The sequence below is a fragment of the Pyxicephalus adspersus genome, chromosome 1 (genome assembly GCF_032062135.1).
Source record: "Pyxicephalus adspersus chromosome 1, UCB_Pads_2.0, whole genome shotgun sequence".
Lineage (NCBI taxonomy): Eukaryota > Metazoa > Chordata > Amphibia > Anura > Pyxicephalidae > Pyxicephalus > Pyxicephalus adspersus.
In genome coordinates this window covers 78,932,302-78,952,619 of record NC_092858.1, presented here as the reverse complement: position 1 = coordinate 78,952,619, position 20,318 = coordinate 78,932,302, and the positions used below count along the sequence as shown (strand labels likewise).

The 20,318-nt window shown below is 35.2% G+C and overlaps 1 protein-coding gene across 1 annotated transcript in view; it reads left to right on the top strand.

The window, feature by feature from the left end:
- The first annotated feature begins 2,414 nt into the window (after positions 1–2,414).
- Positions 2,415–20,318, top strand: part of CAMKK1 (calcium/calmodulin dependent protein kinase kinase 1) — a 91,091-nt gene continuing 73,187 nt past the window's right edge. The window contains exon 1 of the mRNA XM_072415617.1: positions 2,415–3,330. The gene's annotated coding sequence lies outside the window, so the exon portion shown is untranslated. The remainder of the gene's footprint in view (positions 3,331–20,318) is intronic.

Here is a 20,318-nt window from a genome sequence, read left to right as displayed (position 1 = left end):
GGATCCCAATTTCAACAAATGCTAAGTTATCCTATTTGGTGTTGTAAGTAAGTGACTACCAATACAACTGTAGCATATCATGCATTTAATTATTTTGTTTTACAGGCTGTTTATACAAGGCTAAATAGGGTATTTTTTTTATCTTATAAAAAATACTAATAGTTTGCCTGTTTTTAAGCAGATCTGGTACATTAACTTATCTATACACTATTTCTACCCATGGCATTTTTGTGAAAATATTTATATGTAGACCCCCTTTGTGTGAATGGACCCCAGTCAAAATCAATGAATATTGTATGCATTGGATGACTGGACAGTGTACCCCCAGATGTAAAATATCATTATGGGCACTACTGTTACAATGGCCCATAGTCCCTGAGAGTGGTTGATTTACTTTGACCAATTGCAAGTTGATTAATTGATTTCTCTTTAAACATTACTATCATTATAGCATTAAAACAAATATGATCAAGTGATAACTTTCCCAATAATCAATCCATAAAAAGCAAGAGGGTTAATGTTAACCTGCCCAAAAAGGAATAAATCTCTCAATAGAGACTGTTCATATTCCATTTAGTTTTTCCTTGATGCTTCATTTGGGTGTTCAGCAGCCTGCCATATGTATGCACCGCCTGGCTGCTTTAGGAGTCCTTGATTTCTATATTACATCCACTTAGCTATTTTTACTTGACAAAAATCAGGAGAGCACAAATCTCTATAATGTACTTGATTGCAGCTTTTATGATAATTTTGTTTTTGAAAAGCACATTAAACCATTATTAGCTGAGCCATTACTTTTGTCTTTCCCACTGGCAATTACAGTAATGTAAACTACAACAAAAAACATTACCAGAAAGACATCAGATTTGTGTGTCCTCATGCTTGTGCTTTGTGATCAGATGGTAAGATCTGGTTTAGGCTGTAATGTAATGTGTAACATAATCTCTATATATATATATATATATATATATATATATATATATATATATGTGTGTGTTCAATTAGTCTCTAGCTTGTAGTGCTCAGGAACTGCAATGGTAATGTAATATTCTTCCTTCTTCAGTTTATAGGAAACTCTTCCTGAACCTATGTGATTGGATTTATATATTTATGGTAAAGCATAGTAGTCATGGTGTTAACACAACCACATCATTTCTGTCAAGCAGATGCCCTTATTATAAGATGTGTAATAACATTAGCTATTGTGTTGAGTGATTTGGTCCTTCTAATAGACTGTTTCCTATACATTCTGACCTCACTGCACTTGCTCAGAAAGGTGAATCACACTGGGCGCTAATCTTAAGTGACCCAAAGGTACCACATCTTGAGCGGCTGCTCTTCGTTTCCCTCAAGTAACCCTGGCTATTGTTTGCAATATATGGTCCTAAGTAACATTTTAAAAGGGAATATATCCACCCCCCACCTAACATGTTGAGAGGTTGGTGGGTGGAATGATGGTTTTTAATGTGTACAAATATTGGGTGTGTTGAATTACATTTTTTTCAAATAGTTTTCAAAAGTTTTTGTTTGAAATGTGGTAGCTGTACAATTCCAAAAACAATGTATAAATCCATTGTTTTGGGATGTGGTACCCAATACATCAAGTATAACAAATCAAGTTGTGTAAGTAAACTAAATGTTTTGCAGTTTGATTAGTGTCTCTCAACCAGGGTTTCATGGAACCCTAAGGTTGTTCCAGAGGTTTTAGGTATACCTTGAGCAATGATCTTTTTGGCTATCTGTAAGGGTGATATTCTTCCCAATAACCAGAAATGTAAAAGGCATTCTTCTCAGTGACCACGCTAATTTATTGTGGGCTGCGGATATAGTAATTGTAGTAGGCGGTCTCATAGAGAAAAGGCCCCTGTCTGGCTTCCGCCAGAGGGGCAAGTAAGTCCATCCCAGCTTCGGCTGGGTGGGCTCAGTACCCAGCCCTCGTCTGGAGCCTCGCTTCCGAGGGTCTGGGGATATTGGGTGGCCCTTCCTCTTTGAAGGAGGAATCACAAATTGTACCCCAGTGCACGTTTTTTTGTGGGGTGTTTTTGCACTTTCACTTTTTTACTGAGCACGGGGTTCGTGTTTGAACACGAGCGCAAGATTCAAAAAAAAAAATTGTAGTTGGGGTTACCTAATACTTGAAAGTTATTTCAAGAGTTCCCATAATAAAAAGTTTGAGTGAGATCCTAACTTCAGAAGCCTATTATGTAGCTGTATTTGGCTATAGCTTTGCACCTATTCACATAGCCAGAACCTCTCATGGCTATATTAAGTTATCAGCTTGAGGACCTACATTTGGATACCACCTATTTTCTTCTTACATTTCTTTCTTGTTACATCTTAGGTTTAGTTGGGCTTCGGAGTCATTCAGCAGTTTTTTTTTTAATTTTCCCTAGAGGGTATGCATAGTTTTCCTCAAGGTAAACATGTTTTCCTGTTATACAACACAGGACATTGGTTTTACTTGGTAGCCTTTTTTGGGGTGGTATTATTTATTAAGTAATGTTAATAAATTAGTAGAATGATGTCCTTGAAAGCACAAAAACAGAATGTGTGTTTGATTTTTTTGCTTTGGTCTCTGGGGGCAACGGATGCCTGGAATGCATGATCTCTCTGCTGGCTTTGATAAACATGACATAGACCATTAGCTTTTCAACAGACAGTCACTAATGTTCTTACAGCACGAGACTAAATTCTAGATTTGGAAAGGAATCAAGTGAGGCAGTGCGTTGTGGCGGTATACAAAGGAAAATTTACACAGGAGGAATGTCTTCACAATCATCCACTAAACACAATGAAGATAAACTCTTTACTGTACTAAATGCAGCAACAGCTAATCCTAGTGCAGCGGTCACCTAGGTGTGCAGATGAAAAGAGGCTTTGCTGATATGATTAGCACTGCTGACAACTGCACTGTTGTACTTCTTCACTCTTTCAAAGGGAAAGGCAGCTCATTCGAAAGGCATTCCACTCTTTTTGTGCCAATGGATTCCTAAAACAATACCGGCCTGTTAATTTGTGGCATTTTTGTTTTTCGTGGGCCGCTTTAAACAGCTCAGGCAGGCATTTGTAGGCTTTACAACAAGGAACACAGTACACCTTATCTATATGATAAAGGAAAATTACCTTCATCTAAAATGCTGTCATTCTTCCACATTGAGTCAGATAAACTTTCTTTTGGTTTTGATTTTGAAGACATCTGTCACAATCAAACATGAAAAAATGTTTATTTAAGTTTGTGCTATTGGCAGACAATAGGAAGGTTGTGATCAAAAGCAAACTATATCATGCAGCACATACTCATGCAAGTACAAGCAAACGCCTGTTGGATTGGTAAGTTCTTTATTTTGCTTGCCTGTAGAATTTTACATTGTAACGTTATTTTTTTTTAGATATCTGATCTGTTTTGGCACCTGCATGGTTGTTATACCTTTACTGATACCTTATCAATGTTTTTAATATTTTTTCAATGGGTAAAAACAATCTACAATCTAAAAAAACATCTAATACTTATTTCTGCATATTAATATGGTTTAAAAGAATAAATATAATTATTATTTGGTAATAATACAGGAATTTCCATTACCTTTGCTTTGATTGAAGGAAGTTGTACTTATTGGTCTTCTATTGGTATGGGAATATTCAGTGATTCAATATGGTATGTTAAGAAATACAGTGCTACGTAATATGTTGGCGCTATATAAATCCTGTTTAATAATAATAATATTAAAGTGGAAAATATTCAATATTTATATGTACTTGTAGATCTGCAATGCCATATTGCTTTTTTACATTGGGGAAAAAAAATAGGAGAATGTTTAAGATGCACAGTTTTCTGATTCACAGCCTGGAGACTGAATTGCAATCATAAACTGCAAAGTTTAAAATATGAACAACCCTATAAAGTGGAATTCCAGTCAAACCATGAATTACATATGTGAACAATTTTTGAACAAGTCTTTTGAAGCCAGTTTACTATGCTAGATAGCCAATAAGGTTACTTTTTAGTTACAAAAAGGTTACTTAGTATTTTATATGCCAGGGTATGCAGCTTACTTACCCATGTATGATATCCTGTATATTTTTCATTGCTTTGGATACATGTGATAATGTTTTGTGCTATTCCTAGCAATGGGCCTTTGAATGTCATGCATCAAAAATTTAAAATGAACCTTTATGGTATGTCATATCCATATATCCATCACCATATGTCATATGGTGAATATAAACTAAAACTGTTACATATAATGACATTCCTATAGGGACTTTATTTATAAAACATGGAATCAGACATTTCCTTGAGGGAACCTTCCAGTTCCATGAGTTTTAATGACAGTAACTGATTCCCACCAGGGAATGTTTTGAGGGGCGGTCAGATTCCCTGTCTTATAAACAGAACCCTTAATGTGCTCAATAAAAGCTATATGTGTAAACACACTCCTTTGTGTTCCACAGTAAAATTTCAGGAAAATACATGTGTAAACATTTCAATAAGTGCAAATACAAATCACCTAGATGAAATGAAGATCATTAATATAAGGTGCTAGTTATACAAGTTTTGAAAAAAGGAAAATACCATTTACAGAAAATAGGTTGTAAAGAAACCTTATTCTATCCGAAACAAAAATACATAAAAATATAAATATATATAATATACCTGTATTTTTTGTATTTCATGTTTATTGTAAAATTTGAATTGAATGGTGAGGTATTAGATATAATTACAATGATTGCATGACAGCTATTTGGTGACAAGACTTGAGGTTGGGTACTTTCGTGCAGCGCAGTAATAAAAATGAATGGGTACTAAAGATTGCTATCTGCATTCTGCATTTTGCATTATAAACTGAGGCTGATTTTATGCTGCAGCTTTCCCAAGTAATTTTATTTTTTTATTCACAGTGGGCTCTCACTAAAGATACTGAGAGTCAGGCACCATAAATGCAATACAACTTCTTTTTTTGACAGATTCTTTTTGGCTTTGAATTGACGTTGTTAGACTTTTAGGGAATGATTTGTTGCTTTTTTAAATCACCTATTCTAACATAAAATCCATTTTTATTATACGAGCAAAGCACAGTATATACATTCAGGATAAACCATGCATGCTTTATAACCTGTTTGTGTATATTAATTGGTTTTCATCTATTGCTTTATAACTGTGTATAATAGTTGTTCATCATTTATTGCTTTAAAACTGTGTGTATTATTGGTCATCATCTATTGCTGTTTGTGAGTATTGCCTTTTTATTCAATCTCGTTAGGGAATATTTTAAATTGCGTACCAAATGTAATATTTTGTAGGTACATGGACTAGCTCTAGCCGTTTTTTTTTCTGTGTGTATGTTTTATATTGCTTTACAGCTTTTAGTTACATGACTTCCCTGTGATGTCATTCATTCACATATTGTACCACATATTGTCTTTTATGCCTTCTTTCTAATGAGTACAGATGGATCTCAGGAGGACCAGATGGCTTAGCATTTTGGGTATGATTTTCTCCTCTGAACAAAAGCTGACTTAATACTGTTGGTTGAGTAACAAATTCTCTTCAAATGTATGTGTAAAGCAAGCAAAGCTGGTTTAGGGTTTTGACATTTGTTTGACCTTTAAATCAAACAGGGATGGATAGGAAATATAGGTAGTGCCTTCCAGAAAAAAAAAAACAAAAAAACATTTTGCTTTTTATTAAAAAAACAACCATATCTTTGTTTGCTGCACCAAAACTGTTCCAATGACCTGTCTGTTAATTTATATAATAAGCTGCAGGACAGAAAAATAGGCATAAATCATTATTAACTTGGAGCACAATGTGGCTGCCTGCTTGTCTAAACAGGATTCTTTACATAATAACTGGTAACTTGATGTGTGAGACATGGCACATAGGCAAAAGCTAACTTAAGGTGGTAACCTATTGCCGCTCTCTAGGCTACCCATGTGAAGAAATACTATTGCACTGATAATTTTACATATAATGGATGTTATGGTTTTAAACAAAGTAATCAAAGAAAAGTAGCAAAGGTAACAATGCCTTTCAAAGGCAATGTGGTGTGATGATGTGTTCTAGGAAGTGGTACAAAAATTTTTGCTTTTAGGGTTTTATTCAAGGGGAATAAAGAGGACAAACATTAGGTTATTGTAACACGATAAATTCCATTCTTTATAATGCTTACCTTTACCTCAGGCAACGTAAATATTTTTTTTATATTTTTAATTTTTTATATATTTTAATATACATTTTTTTCCTGCATGTGAATCTAGCATTATTAATCACAATAATTACCAACACTAAGGCTGCGTATACACATATCATTCATGATCATTTGCAGCGGCAGAGAGTGACAGATGAAAGAACGAGCGCTGTACACACAGGGTCTTTCTGTTCTATCAAGAGGGGTGGGGGGAGGATGAGCGAGCATCATCCCACTGTGCTCCACTCCCTTGACCTTGTATAGTGGTCATTCCCCAGGACTGATAGATCTGTCCTGATGGAACCATGAACAATGTCAGGAGACTGCTACATACATGTCAGATTCTCACTCGAGTTTTTCAGACACCATCTTTAATTAGCTGCTACACTTGTGGCTGGTTGTGACTGATTCCCTAAAATGCTTCCCCACCTTATAGTTGGTACCCCTAGTCTCCACTAGCTTAGAACATCTGCTTCTATGGTGCTTCTTTTGAATATTCTAAAAAGCACTCCCATAGCTTTACATTTAAAGTACATTGATCATTCATCATTCATCACAGTTAAGTTGTTTTATCTGTGCTTTCTTTTGCTACAGTTTGATCACAGCATGCTGGTTTGTACTGTGTCAAAGCCAAGTTTAGCGCTTGTTGCCCTTTGTTGTTCTGAAATTGAGGAAAGGATGAAACATACTTTGTTTACTTCACATTGCAGCCAGATTACTATATGATCAGCCAGGGATGACATAGGACGCAACGGAGTATCTCTCACTTGTCCTCTCTCTCACTTGTCCTCTCTCTCACTTGTCCTCTCTCCAATGATTTTAACATTGTGTTTGTCCATTCTACTGGCTACAGAAATCCAGCTTGTGTTCATAGCTATACTAATGTACACCAAGGCATCTTGGCCACCATTCAGCAGGCTGTGTTTTATATGATTATTCTATATTATATAGTTTAATGTATACTATAGTTTAAATAAATACAGCCTTGATGTATAATCATTGGGTGAAAAGTATTATATTAATTATATTAATATTTCTTTTTTTTTGGGCAGAGCGATAGTTCCTACAATAAAGATTTGTTCCTAAAAAAAAAACACCTAAAAGCACCTGGCCTTCTTCCTAACTCTGTGGTCTATAATGCAGTGAATCTGACATTACCTGAAATTTTCCCATGGTGGAGATCCAATTACTGCCATTGAAACACATGGACCTGGAAGACTCTCCATCAGAATGGCAACTGTCTCTATGGGAACTTTTATCGTCAATCTTCTAGTAAGAAGACTAGTTAATTAGCTGTTTTGCTTACCCTTTGACAATATTACATTTTTTGTTACTTACTCAAAACAAATATACCAGAAAATTCAAAGTCAGAAGTTCACTTTTTGCTGATGAGTGTCAGTATGAACCTCAGAACTGTAGTATTTGCAGAATAAAAAGTCAACGACAGCAGACCACATGTCTAGAAAGATTTTCTTTACTAAAGTCCGCTATGAGACCTCAAAAAGGGTAATAGGAAGAGGGGATGTAACGGGAAGTTCTATTTCTTCATAACATTTGGTTATTCAGATATATCAGCTTCAATGCAGTCTACAGTAAAAAAAAGACACAGCAATAGATAATTAAGATGTAAGCTTCTCCTTTGGATTTATGAATGACATTACCTTAATATAAACTATGATAGTAATCTTCTTTATAAAAAAAGTCTAATTGTAAGCCATTTTATTAAATCTTTTCCAAGGGCTCACTAGTGTTTCATGAGTGTTTCCTTAAGTGTGAGTTTTTTTTTTTTTTTTTTTTTTTTTTTTAAATAGGAATAGCTAAAAACCATCGGGATTTCCCTACCATCTGTGTACTATTGTGGAATTTTCCCCATAGGTCATGTAAAAGGAAATCTCATGCAAGAAAAATCCCCATTTTTTTTTTACTGGAAAAAGTGTCCTCATTGTAAGACTTTCATTCTCTTTCCATGCCAGTTCATACCGATAAAACCAAGTTTAAAATTTGTTGTTGTTATAAACTTTTGGGTAATAAATACAGCTGTACATGTGCCCCCAATTGCTTTGTTTAAATGGTTTAAAAACAGATTTGATGGCCTAGTCAGCCTTGGTTATCTGGGGTTTTGGAATAATTTTACATTGAATCGGGTTTATAATCTGGCTGATGAACGGTTTTCTTCAGTCAAGGCTATATTTTGACACTTAAAAGACCTGGGGCAAGGTTGCTTTTGCAAGGCCCAAAGGAAGATTACATTTGGTGGGCCCACACAAACTTGGTTGCCAATTCTTAGAAATAAGTAGGAACGAGGCGGGAGGCTAAAGGATAAAGCTTGTGAGACTTTGTGGTGTATGTCAATTCAAGTCATACTAAACCCTTTCTTGGTGTTAGTAGGATATCATAAGTGCCACTCATTGGTGTTTACTTTTTGAATCCTAGTTGTAGTATGTAGGTATGTAGTTTGCTACACTGTGACCAAACTAGTGCTTTAGGTAGAAAAGCACGAAAGGTCCATGTAATCCACATCATGATATGCAATTATGTAGTGCAGACTCCTGAAAATAGGCAAAGGTACTACAGAACAGTATTGTACATTTGTGAACACTTTATAAAGAAAGGTTTTCAGTCCTCTTTAATTCTTGTCAATATAGACATATTTTTATAGTAGGGCTATTCTGATAATAGAAGAGCTAATTAGACTCCTAGAGAACTCAAAAATTCTTTACATGACTACATTTCTGACATGCTTAACAGTTTTTTATTTTTTTGCAAATTCCAACAGATAGGTCAGAGTGCTTTCAATGGTATATTTTCCAGACCAGAGAGAAGCAAATAAGAGATTTAGATTATAAGGATTAACCTATACCCAAAGGTTTTAAATTAGAGCTAAAAAAAATTTACATTTACATTAAGGGTACCTGGCCAATCTGCATTCCGATTTGAAGCCCATGAATACTAATTATAGTACATCAGAGGGCTCAAGTGACACCCCACACCGCATAATGGGTGGGTAATAGAGACAGTCATTCAGCCTTGGCCCCCTGGACACAGGCTTGAAGCAAATCTGGGAGATGCAACCTGCATAGAGCTGCTAAAGCAGTATTAGTATATCTGCTTTCTGTCTGGACAGGCATCACCTGCTAGACCAGAATACCAGTCTAACATTGATACTAGGTCACCATGAGTGTTATTGTTTCATAACTTGCCACTAGCTCTGCCTGTTGTTAACTACCAGGTAGGTTCCCCATTTTCTTCTGTTATGGACCCAGAGCTTAAGACCATTCGGCAGGCAAACATACAAGAACATATCGGTTCAGAGGCTGCTCATAAAAAGGATATAGAAGAGACCACAAACCCACAAGACCTGGGAGCCTCTGTGATATAATCTCCAGGGCACACATTTATAATAGGAAATGATAAATGATTCAAATTTCACAAGTTACATGACTGATACTAAAGCTTCTGCCTGGCACAGCTATGTCACTTTTTGGGTGCTACTATGAGCAAAAAATTCCGGAAAACCTTGGCGATTTCAGAGAGGAACAGGGGGAGAGGTTCCATCAAGAAATAAAAGGTGATGGAAGAAAGGTATCAGGGCAGATGGGATAGACACATGATGACAGACTACTGCTGGAGCCTTCAAGGTGATTGTCCTGATCATCAGCTTAAAAGGAATTCATACAAATAGAGTTTTTCAATGACTTCTTTGTGATTAGTTCTGTAAATATAATGAAAATAGAATATATTGACATTAAGTATTTCAAAAATTTAATTTTGTATACGTAGGCATATTTAGTTTCATTTTGCTTAATTTTCATGTTTCATTAGTTTTCTATGAGGTTTTTATTGAGGTCATTATTTTGAAATCTAGAGCCAATCTAGCAAAACCAATACCATATTTATATTCTGAGCATCAAACATAACCTAAAATGACATTATTCTGTCAAGAAATTGTTTGTTGACCAGTGTTAATAGACTGGTTGCAACTTACCTTGGACTTCACTTCCCTCCAGGGTCCAGTACATACATGGCAAGGTCAACAAGGGTCAAGATCACTGGAGAATCGCCCTGCTCAGGAATCTTGACTAGAAGACTACATGCTCTGCCTAAATCCTAGTTAATTATGATACCTTGTAATCTGTCATCAGGGTTTAGTTAGTCTGTTTGAGAGGAAGAGTTCATTCACAGTTTTGTAGATCTGGTAATTACTATGTTCAGGTACCATGACTGCTCTTTCCCCTGGTCTAGCTTTATGGTGCATACTATGGAAGGCCTTTGATTGTCTATTCTTTTTGATTAGATACATTTTTATGTGTATTATTTGCATTTGTTTGTAATTTTTTCATTAGTGAAAGTTACATGTTCATTCACGTGTGTTGTATTCCAAAGTTTAGAGCTTGTAATATTGAGTGAGTTGGGCTAGGTGAAAGGCTTCTGCATGGTTATGCACTTCCTCTCGTTAACTTTCCCTAGCCTAACAACCGTTCGTGAGAATTATGGGTGGGTTGGACCCCATGCTTTCTTTGTCTTTTTTTTCTTGGTTCTTTGCTACTTAGTTTTTCTGGTTTGTCTTTCCCTTCCATTTCTCCCCCGTGTATCCCAATTGCAAATTTTCCTTCTCCAAAAAATTTTTTAGTCTACAAATATTGGTTTTTGGAGGTTACTTTGTCCATCCACCAAGGATTATACATTTTATTCTCATCCTCACAAAACATAATTATCTTTTTGGATTCAGCATTCGCATATTTCCATCTGCTGACATTGGGCCTATTTCATACTTGCCCATATGCCCTTGGACTTGATACAAGCTCCCTATAATCAAGGCAGTGTCAACGTAATGATGGACTGCTCCAGGATCCTGTCTTCCAATAAGAGATAAGGTATGAAATATTCAACTGGACTCGTTCTTGTAATGTTGAAGACCTTTTGCAGCCTTACAAGCTGCTTCATCAGTTTTAGCAGTGTAGGAAATCCTTCTTTCACTGGAACGATAGTAAAACTGGTACTGGTAGAAACCAGTCTGTATCTCTATGTTCTTATTCTCCTTAAGAGATGGGGCAGCCTAGCCTCCCACATGCACCTGTTAACTAAAAAGCATCTCATTTTATACTGGTAATTGGTGTTGACACTCTGTTTAAATGCAATGGGTGTTTTTAAAACACACATTTTATCCATTTTCTAGATGCTCTACATTGGGTACATTAGGAATTGCCATTAAATTTCACCTCTCTCCTAACCAAAGACCGCTTTTGTCCCAGGTTTAGAAGATTCTGTCATCTCTGTTCTATAGCCGTGTACAGGGTCGCACATTTTCTGTCCCAGTGGGCCTCCCCTGTATCACTGTAGGCAACAGACCAATTTGTTTGAACTTTTGCAGGTCTTGTCAGCTTTAATATGAGAGGGTGGATTTTAATAATTTTGTTTAATTTCTGCTTACCCTTAATTGGTTTATCATATTCAGTTTGTCTTCTCAGTCAGATATATAACCTAGTAGTTTGTTTGTACAAATTACAGCAGTAAAATGTGATAGCTTATTGGTAATTATGCTATTACCCTTTTACCCTCCTTTGTTATGTTTTCTATATACTTTAATCAGCCAAAATTGCTTTGCCGTACTGGTACACCTTTTTTTGTTAAGAATAATTTAAACTTTAATCAGGAAATGCTTTCATAAAAAAATTACGGTTCATCTTGTTCTAAAGCATAAACAATCATAACCTTTTATGTGGAATATTTCTGCACCACAAATTTCCTAATTAGTTTGAAATGGCAATGTAGGCACAGTATGTAAAAGAAAACTACCTAGAAGGTTAGAAAAGCCAGAATAGCTTGTTTGTAATTTTTAGGCACAACAGGGAAGGTTTTACTCTAAAGATCATAATGTTTTTATTTGCTGATTGCAGACAGCACATGGATCACTAGTCTACTACTGAAGAGCTGGGGGGGGCATTTGAATCAGGTCTCTAATGGCTTAAAAAAATTAACCGTGAAATAAAATTAGAAAAGTCAATTAAAAATATAAAATGTTTATTAAAGAAAGCTCATTGAAGAAATAAGGAGAAAAGAGTGGGGTTTACTTGGCAAAAAGAGATATTCAAATATTTTCATTTATATAATATCCAAAGTGTATATCACAATAGGGATCAATTACAAAAACAAAAAGTGATATAAAAGACATTGTCTAAGGCATTCCTGAACCGCTATAGGTAGAGAAATGCCTTGCTTACTAGACAAACAGTTGTCGCCCATTGATTTAATAATTTTTTACAGATAAGGATAAATAAACCTCTTCCCATACCTGATTTTGGATACTCTGAAATCAAATTCTTTGAATGTATCTGCTTGGAAGAATTTTGGCATATCATGGGTTAAACAGCCCAGGCGACTGTTTCTTGCATCTCCGGTTTGATAGGGATATTGCAGTCTTTTCCTTCCCACCACCAGTTCATACCACTTCTGCCAGTCATTTTGTGTACTGAGTAAGTAAAAAAATAGTTTTCTCTGTTTAAAAGTTCAAACAAACTGTAAGCAGCCTGAATTTAAGTTGTAATGTTGAATACCTTCTTTTGTACATCGGTCACAATTAGCTATAAATCATCCTGATAGACTCCTACACCTTTTATTAAGCTACACATATTATACAAACATCTCTTTACATATATTTTATGGTATTAATACCCTGTTTAATACCTGTTTCCCTGACTGATTTTTCATCCATATGTATATTACCATCATCTCTGTTTATTAATTTGTTCTGTTTTAGATTTGACTATGGTATATTCAATAGTCATAGTAAAGCTATGATATTTGCACTGTTCTTTGCATTGGAATATTGTTATAAAATATTTGTGTACTTACGGGATGATTTTCTAAATTGTTTATTATATTCCATCATATAGTTGCTCTGACTCTCTACCTATATCCCCTGAAGAAGCCTTCTGGCGAAACGCGTCAGTATAGAGAAAACTGAGCCTCCTTTCTACACTTGTTGCAACTCTTAGTCGGCTTAGTCAACTGATTGTCTAGTAAGCAATGCATTTCCCTACCTATAGCAGTTCAGGGATGACTTAGACTGAATGTATTTTATATCACTTCTTTTTGTTTTTGTAATTGATCCCTATTGTGATTTGCACTTTGGATGATATATAAATGAATATATTTGAATATCTCTTTTTGCAAAGTAAACCCCAGTCTTTTCTCATTATTTCTTCATTTTGACTTATTATAGGGCTGGCAGATCAATTACTGACAAGATAGTTAGAGTCACTCCCCCCACACTGTTAATAAATCTCATTATTATATACAATATTTCATTCCATAGCTAATTGCTTGGTCCCAAAGAGACTGAATGTTAGCAGCATTTACTGCACAAGCACCAAATGTTCACAAACGAAAACTCAATGTTGTTCAAATTTTACCCTATGTACATCAAAAAGCAATACTTCTCATATTTCCTTTTTTACATCTATTTCCTTTTGTCTATTCATTCACAATTAAAAATAAGGGAATAAAAATAGATGCATCCAAATGGTTCTACCAAATGAAAGCCCTATCTTTCCTAACAAACTGATGTATACATTAAGAGGAGACTATGAATGCTTAAAATTAACATGCATAAAAATCTCACCAAATTAAAAAAAATGTTCTGGAACTCGGGGATTTAGGGAAAGACCTTGGGACCTTATGTATTTTTATTAGGACAGGTGTTGACATTATTCAGTAAGCAAATGCAGCATGCTTATGACATTAGCTCAGTATGCTTCTGAGGTCATAATTCAGACTTAATTTCAGGTACATTTGAACTGCAGTTTTATCTTTTCCAAGCTTGGTATTACATTTCCATTGCAGTGTGTGGATGAAAAGGCTCTCAATCAAACCAAAGCCAGAAAATGCTGGGCCTTAGTCATTAGAGACTTTAATGAGAATTATGGCAAAATTATTTTTCTATCCTTTATGAAACAAGATTGCTAATAAATTATGGATTCCAGACTTTGAAGCTGTATTTAGGCTAATCTAAAATTATGTTTGGGCTTAAGTAAACCGATTTAGTAAATAAATTATTTAGGTTTCACTGGAAATATTTAAATATAAAGAACAATTTAAACATTTTAACAAGCTATTGATCTTATTCACTTTGACTTCTGGGTTTCCCAGGCTGTCATTTGTAGCCCTAGAATAACTAGTATGCAGTGGATGGTTGTCACAGCCCAACCTTCAATTATGATGTTGGGCAGGCATGCTGGTAATACTAAAAAATGAAAATGACCAATGCTGTGAATTTAGGAACTTCTATCTTGAACACTTATATTGTGCCAATAAACCTGCTATATAAAGGTCCCCACTCTGCATTGAGCCAATGAAAGCAACTCTTGGGATCTGATAAGTTGCAACAACAAATCATAGTTACATAGTAGGTTAGGTTGAAAAAAGACATAAGTTCATCAAGTTCAACCACTAGGGAAATAAACATATCCCAGATATAAAACCCTATAAGACGTAGTTGGTTCAGAGGAAGGCAAAAAAAACCCTGGTACAATTTGCTTCAACGGGAAAAAAAATCCTTCCTGATTCCATGAGGCAATCCGATGTTCCCCGGATCAACAGTCTGTTATCTTTACTTTAAAGCATTATTACCCAGGTATTCTAGAAAAGCATCCAGCTTTTTTTCTTAAAGCAATCTATAGTAGCACATTTTCATAGACCATCAGCTATGTTAATGCTAAAGTGTTTACGGTATGTCAACAATGAATAGAGTCCATGTAATTGTATACACTACAACATCAACACTGTGTGGTGGACTGATTTAGATTGAAAGCCATGTAGCGCTGTGTATTCCCTGACCGCCCCAGCAATTTTGATGACACTACTAGGTTTAGAGACTGCAATTACCTTGAAAAGATGGCCACTATGGACTTTTTATTGTATAATTTGAATTTGATGATCAACTTTTGAATTATTTTAGGTTCATTGCATAGAACATAGTCATATAAAAAAGTATGTACATCTCCATTGAAATTTAGAATTTTAGCAAAGTTGAACAAGCAAGTGATAAATCTTCATTCAAATCTTGCCTACAGACAGGAATTATACATGCAAATGGTACATAAACTTCACATGCTGTATTTATTCTCAAAATGTAAATTTTTTTTTAGGTGGGGGAAAAAGCATATCCCTAAATTTTACCACTTCCATTCCTTTTTATATTAGAATTGGGTGTTTCCTATTGGGTGCTAATAATATGAACCTTCTTAGGGGGTGCTGGTGAAAATTGTTTTCTTTAAACCTTTGATACCAGGGGTCTGGTGTTCTCTTTGCTTTTGATGTATGTGGTGTTGCCATACCAAGATTAACAGAGCTCTTTAAGGCCCTCCGAAAGAAGGTTGCTAAAGACTCTAACAAGAACCCCAAAAATCTGCTGTGTGGTCTTCAGGTAATGTTTGCCCTTCAATGCAATTACACAGTAGATGTTTCCTAGCAGTTAGAAACCATCTGAAACTAAAAGTTTTTTGTTGTGATATTTGAGGTTTCATTATTTTAAGGCAAAAACTGCTAATAGGTCAGTGATAGCTTGTTTTAAAGCTCTTTTACATCTAAATAATATTTAAAAAAAACTTGTTTGTCTTTATCAGAGGGGGCACAATAAAGTAAAGAGATACGAAAAAAATGTTCTTTTACTTAGATCTCTCTCATGTTTGTCAGTTTAAAAACACTGCATTTACCATAAAAGTTCAGTAATATTCTGTTCTCTGTACTACTTATCAGTCCAATAAGCCCCTCTAACTTCATTTCCGGGGACTACAGATAACTTCAACGCCCCAATGCTATGGAGATTAGGTGAGTTTGCAGTCCTAATAAGTATTTTGCTGGCAGTTTCACCTTATCAAAATCAAGGAAACTAATACCAACTAATATGGTCACAACTTATAATGACTGGTAACCTGAAATGTATTACATTTTTTATATAGTCTTTAAGCAGCTCAGGTACACTACCCTTAATAAAGTACAATTATTCTAAGTCAGGAAATCTGTTTTGCTAAAATGGAACCAGATATCCTTATCCTCAAAAGGTAATTAGAAAAAGCTAACAAATACAATTCTAACACCACATAAGTTTGCCTATCTCAGCTGTTATTGGTCGAATTTCAGAAATTAGGATCTCTGTGGTTAGAATCTCCTATAGAAGGATTGACCCTGTTTATTAAGTCTTGTCAAGCTAGATCCTGGCTGATGCCTGGAAAAGAAGGTAATAAATTCTTAAAGACCATCTTTACCCAGCCAGTTGTATCTTATAGCATAGTTTTGTTCACATGGCCTATTTTGGAATTAATTTACTTGTATTTTTATATATAGTGTCAACATATTACACAGTGCTATTACAAAGTCCATCATCATGTCACTACATAGGGGTAGGGGTAGAGGTAGATGCAGGATTGTATAACATAACATTAGTAATAAAGCTTGTCATTATTTTGACATAGTAATTTTCATGATTTTTGGTTACCAATCTTTAGATCCAGGTTTGCAGGATCCCAAAGGTTCACCTATTATAATCTATCTTCTATCATACCCAATGTTTCTAAATATGCTAAATTGTTACCACATTCACATCGCAAGAAGGGCACTAAAACCATTTCTTCAGTATCCCATTAGCAGTCCTCCAGAGCATTGATAATAAATAAATAAATATATATATATATATATATATTTGAGTCTGAGACATAATCTATAATGCAATTGTGATATGTACTACAAACTAAGCAGGTTCGTCAACAACTCTTGTTACAAGGAATTATTTATTTGCTTCATACAGGCTGTGTTGTATTCTTCTCACTGAGCCATCAAAAGATTTTTGTTGTAGTAAATTATGGACAGTAGAAGTCAGAATGTAGCCCACCGGGGACCTGAAAAAATCTACTTATAATGAGGGAATTTTATACTTGGCTCAAAGTGTAAGACATGTTTTTTTTTTTCTTCTTCTTCAATTTTTATTTTAGAACTTGGGAAGCAAGTAATTGGAAGATTTGCAGTAATTTCTCTGTGTATACACTGCGTTGTCTGTAGACCTCATTACTTCCATGACCACATTAGTAAAATACTCCACATTTAGATGAGCTTTAAGGATATCATTGAGCACTCTAATGCTTTGAGACCACAAATACATTACTGGTAGCGGATTTTTTTAGTCAGGTGATGCAGTCATTTGTTGAGTACAAAATGAGCAAAAGTCTTGATTCTTCTTTCAGCACAAGATATATATATACGTAGTATTTTTTTTAATTGACAAGCATTATTTTATGATTGTTTCTAAAAAATACAAATGTGGCTTGGTGGATGGCTTGGTGGGACATGTTTCTGTGTAGCTTTTATTCTAGCCTGGGCTTCACTGCCCTTTACATGGCTTCATTATCCTTGACCATTCCCTGGCAGGCATTGAACCTGCTTTAATAAAACTCTCCAAGTCTGATGAAGACAGACTATCATGGGAGAACTGGGGTGACCCAGCAAACTTGGAACAGATTTCATAAAAATAATTTGGCATTATTTGGCAAATGTTTTCAGCCCTGGGACAGATCTATTCCAGGTATTCTGGATAACCCAGGTTCTCCCATGATAGTCTATCCATTCCAGTGTAGGAGAGCTTTAATAAATCAGCCCCATTGGCTCACAGCAGCTTAATACTGGCTCATTTTTATCCTACCTTCTGTGATGATCAGAAGACAGCATGCATCTAAGATGAATTTACATGCTTCCTAATACACAGAGCCAGATCCAGCAGAGACCCAGGTGACCCCTGAGCCATACTTACCTTTATCCTACAGCTTTGCAACAAAAGTCTGCAACAGAACTCTCTCTAAATGTGTTTTTGAGTGCTAAAGCATTAATTTTGGGGACACTTTTTGCGCTTAAGTGGCACTTAACAAGGTTGACTTTTATTTCCTGTTATCTTTATTCTGACCCTAAAGCCCGTTTTATTATCCATTCACTCTGACCAGGATAATATGGTGCTCCAACCAGTTGGGACACATCAGAAGGAGGCCATCTTTGAACATGATCTTTTTTTGCAATTACCAGTTATTTTCTTACCTTACCTTCTGCTAGAACTTACTGTGTGTGGGTACCTCTCAAATTTTAGGATCAAATATTGCATGCAATGTTTCTGCCCTAATTGGCTCTTCAGAATCAGTTAAGCCATTTTTTTTTTAGAGGGGGGCATAAATATTTAGGCAAAGAAGTAATCAATCTCAAACATTTCATTTAAACTTCCAGCCTGATTTGTCTCACAATGCCACTCTACTATGCACCATCCTTTCTTGTGGCTTCAACCTCACTAGTCTATTTGCAGGATAGATCATTTTTTGATTGCACCATGTAAATCTCCCTTGGGTTACTCTGGACTCATAAGAGAGCCCTCCAGTTGTCCACGTTTTCTGTTATCTCTCACTAAACAGGGAGTGTTTTTAATTCTTTCCTCATGTTCTTTGAATCATTGTGTATAGGCAATAGAGTTGGGGATCTCTCTTACCTCATCCCAACTACAAAAGATACTTTTGCCAACATGCAAGTCCACCCCTACCAGTACATTCAGGATTTTGGGTTTAAAATACTGTCTAGGTGGTACAAAATAATGGAGCATTAACATAATTTATTCCTGATAGTCTGAATGATGCATATATTTTTGTCCTGTACTATTCCGAAACATTTCTAGGATACAAAAGTTCACTAATGGATAAATAATGAAGGAACAAACTTATTTTTTACTATATCATAATGTATTCGTTCTACATTTTTACCAATATTCTGTAGTTAGACATTTGTCAATGCTGCCAGATCATTTATTTCATTGGATCTCCCTCAGCTTTGATTTTGGTAATGCATATGGAGATAATGCAAATAGTGGACCTTACATCCATCCTTCCTGGCCAAGTTTCAAGATATATAGTTCTACTCAATGCATATTTTAAACTCTCTGGAATTTAGGCACCTGACCTGAATTATTTGGTTTTGATGTCACTGATTATTTTTCTTAAAGTTGTGATACCTCATTATAAATCTTTTTCTGGATCTTAATAACAGTACCAAATTCCCTATCAGAGTACACCCCCTTTCCTATTATGATGTCCTACAATTAAGACCTTTGTTGTCTTCATAATGGTTTAGGGAATATACTGTGTTTTATGTGTATTGTTTATGAAAAGTTAATTTTGTTTTTTATCATTTTGGTGTTATTTCTTGTTTTAATTCTTTCAGTGAATAATTTATAGAATACTTATTGTGAGACATTTTCTGGGTTTTTACACTATTTGTCATGTTACTATGGGAAAGTATGTAATTTTCATTTTACAAATAAAAAGCTAAAGAAATAATTAAAATCAGTAGTTGCTAGCTATTACGTACATGTGCAGGGAAATATTTTTATTAGGGACATTCAAACCGATAAAATACCAACTGCCTCAGGATTCATGCATGCAGGTGTCAGACTTGGAAGTAAGCCCAATACAGAATGCCTTTAAGGTAAATTGATTATTCCTGTGAGTTGCTTTTTTATTCACCTTCACACATATGCAAAATGGTCATGTAGATAAACCGTTCTTCAATAAAAAAGTTTGTATTAATAAAGTAAACCCACTGGGAGAAAAGTATTCCATTCCTGTCCTTTCCTTCCTAAAATGCTTGTTGTCTAACTGTCATGTTTTTGAAATATGTTATACCTATGAATGTGACCTGGAACAAGTACAGATCAAAAATTTTGACTCTCATTGAACTTATTTCCTGCATGCCAGTTTCAGATCTGTTTTTTAGGATCATTGAAGGCTTCCCATGTTTTAGGAAGATGAGTAATTTTACAGCAGATTAGCTTAAAGATTAGAATTGTCACGCTTTACTAAATAAGGCTGACAACAATATTAAAATGACAATTCATGCACTTTACTTTACGTATAATGTGCCTTATACCCATTGAAATGTCAACATGTTACTCACTTTACCAGCCAGTGGTTTTGAGGGGATCCTTGAACTGTGGCTGATTGACCTCCCATAAAATTGTTCCAGCAAAGTTCTCCGACTAACACCACTTGACAGAGCCAGCTGCATGAAACCAAGGACCACTTTAGCAGTGTGTAAAGTTGTTATGCTGAC